Genomic DNA, 2940 nt, shown 5'->3' with positions numbered 1-2940 from the left:
TCCGGATCTGGATTTCAATATGGTTTCATAAGGTGACTGTTTGGCCTTGGCAGAGGTATGTGCTCTCTGAGTCCCATTCTTAAGACTGGTTTACCGGAGCTTTGGTGTGCAAAAGGAATAAACCACTGCTATTTTACTGTTAGAGCAAAGTGATAAGTAGATGGATATATACATAAGACCCATATTTCCATATCTAGTCAACAAATTATAATTTTATCATTTAAGTGTGTACTGTCTCGACAAAACTGTTATTATGGATATTTTACGAGCCTGTTATGTTTATATTTGACCACAGTTCTTACATATGGTTAAGAAATGAAGGACTTTGACACTATCTCCATGTTTACAAAAGGAAGATATTGTTATAGGTAAAGAATGCATGAAGTAAATTTCCCCTGTGTCTCGGATATTGTGGTGCAGAATAAATGCCGTCAAATAAACACTTTGCAGCACTCAGAGTTCATCACCTTTTAAGTGAAAAACTAGGTCCTTTTTAATAATGTTAAGTCGCGTAAAAACGCTGAAATGAACTCGTGAACCTGATGAAGCAGCCACATAAAATGTTTCTCAGGCTTACTAGTGGTTTTTACTTGCTTTATAAAATGTTAAAGACATTCATAATTTAAGCGTATTAGTCTATGGGTGATTAAGGATGCAGCAAACCTACAAATCTAAAGACGTCTAAGAACCACTGGTAGAATTGGAGGTAATTATACTTTGCCAGTATTGAGTGAATTAAACTTGTGCTCTCATTTAAACAATTTCCGTTACACATTAAAACAGATATTTACATGACAATGTACTTATAACAGGAGAATTAGCGTAAGTCATGGCAAACAGCTTTTATCTATTTCACTTACCAAGTTTAGAAATATTTATATTTCCCTGACAAATATTATATCATAAAATTAAACAGCACTCTCACATTATAAGAAAAATATAGATACATGATTTACATATTATTTTAAGTTAAGACTAAAATTAACTCTCTTTAGAAACAGCATTCGAATGAGGAACTTCTTATCTTATTTCTACTGTCAAAAAGTCTGCGTTAACTTGAGGTCATCAAATATGCCTGATGTGTTTTGTGTCTTGTGATTCATGGTTGGTTACACACAGACCCTTCAGACACATCCACGCACAAAAAAACGCACCTTCAAAATAAAATAAATGTTATTGTATTCTTTGCATGATGTTCACTTATTTACGTGTGATTCCTGATATTCCGTTGACCTCACGCGGGCCGTTCACAACCAGCTAAAGGGCCGGATGCGGCCCGGGGGCCGTACAATGCCCAGGTCTGCTCTATAACCTACATTTTGAAGGAAATGATTAAGCAAAGGAATGCCTATAGTCTCAATTGGTAATGTCCAACAGTTTACACAGGAATTGTACTGAATCACGTGACTGACACTGGCCATATTGCTTTTACAATGCCTTCTTCAATGATACTTCGGCATTCAATGTCTCGGTCCAAATCTTCAAGGAGATCCAAATTTCCAATGATATCCCAATCTCCCAAGAGGAGAGTCAAGACTCCAAAGATGACAGCAAAGTCTCCAATGAGATCCAGACTTCCAAGGAGATCCAAATCTCCAATGAGATCTCGAAAGAGACCCAGATCTCCAAGCAGATCCAAATCTCAAATGATATCCCAAACTCCAAAGAGGAGAGTCTAGCGTCCAAAGATGACAGCAGAGTCTACTATGAGATCCAGATCTCTAAGGAGATCCAAATCTCCAATGATATCCCAATCTCCAAAGAGGAGAGTCCAGAGTCCAAAGATGAGAGCAAAGTCTCCAAGGAGATCTCGAAAGAGACCCAGATCTCCAAGCAGATCCACATCTCCAATGATATCCCAATCTCCAAAGAGGACAGTCAAGCGTCTAAAGATGACAGCACAGTCTCCAATGAGATCCAGATCTCCAAGTCGATCCAAATCTCCAATCAGGTCCAATTCTCCAAGCAGATCCAAATTTCCAATGATATCCAAAATCTCCAAAGAGGAGAGTCCAGACTCCAAACATGAGAGCAAAGTCTCCAATGAGATCCAGATCTCCAAGCAGATCCACATCTCCAATGATATCCCAATCTCCAAAGAGGAGAGTCCAGACTCCAAACATGAGAGCAAAGTCTCCAATGAGATCCAAATCTCCAAAGAGGAGAGTCAAGACTCCAAAGACGAGAGCAAAGTCTCCAATGATATCCCAATCTCCAAAGAGGAGAGTCAAGCGTCCAAAGATGACAGCAAAGTCTCCAATGAGATCCAGATCTCCAAGTAGATCCAGATCTCCAATGATATCCCAATCTCCAAAGATGAGAGCCAAGCTTCCAAAGATGAGAGCAAAGACGAGAGGGAGGTCTCCAAGGAGATCCAATCCTCCAATGAGATCCCATTCTCCAATGAGAGCCAAGCCTCCAAAGATGAGAGCAAAGTCCCCAAAGATGAGAGGGAGGTCTCCAAGGAGATCCAATCCTCTAAAGAGAATAAACACATGAAAAGACGCAGCTCTAGCACGCGCTCTCAATACGTTATAATTTTTGCTGCGGCTCCAATCATGAGTAATTGACCATGCGCAATATGACAATAAGTAATTTAAATTCCTGCTTAAATATATTGTTGGCTGCCTGTCCTGAGCAGATATTCATTCTATTAAACATGAAGCCGCCCACAGATTATATTTTAACTCAAACACACACACACATACACAGACACACACATATTCATCACACAATGGCCCTCCTTGTTACCATTACTATTCAGTGATATATTATATTATATCATCCAAGAGATGAGGGGTACCCAACCAGTCCAGTTTTCTTGACTCAGATGCAGCCATGATCATTCACATAAACTGTTTCCCTGTTCTCCTGTCTAATGGGTAAATCGTGGTAGGAGTGAACCTTTTGTTGCTCTCCACAAACTCACACAGCTGATTA

General features: G+C 39.5%; 1 pseudogene; it reads left to right on the top strand.

The window, feature by feature from the left end:
* The first annotated feature begins 1433 nt into the window (after nt 1–1433).
* LOC128436263 (neurofilament heavy polypeptide-like) lies at nt 1434–2499 on the top strand (annotated as a pseudogene).
* Nucleotides 2500–2940: the final 441 nt, after the last annotated feature.

The sequence above is a fragment of the Pleuronectes platessa genome, chromosome 3 (assembly GCF_947347685.1).
Source record: "Pleuronectes platessa chromosome 3, fPlePla1.1, whole genome shotgun sequence".
NCBI classification, from domain to species: domain Eukaryota; kingdom Metazoa; phylum Chordata; class Actinopteri; order Pleuronectiformes; family Pleuronectidae; genus Pleuronectes; species Pleuronectes platessa.
Note: the sequence above shows the minus strand (reverse complement) of the source record. Positions and strands in the feature narration are given on the sequence as shown.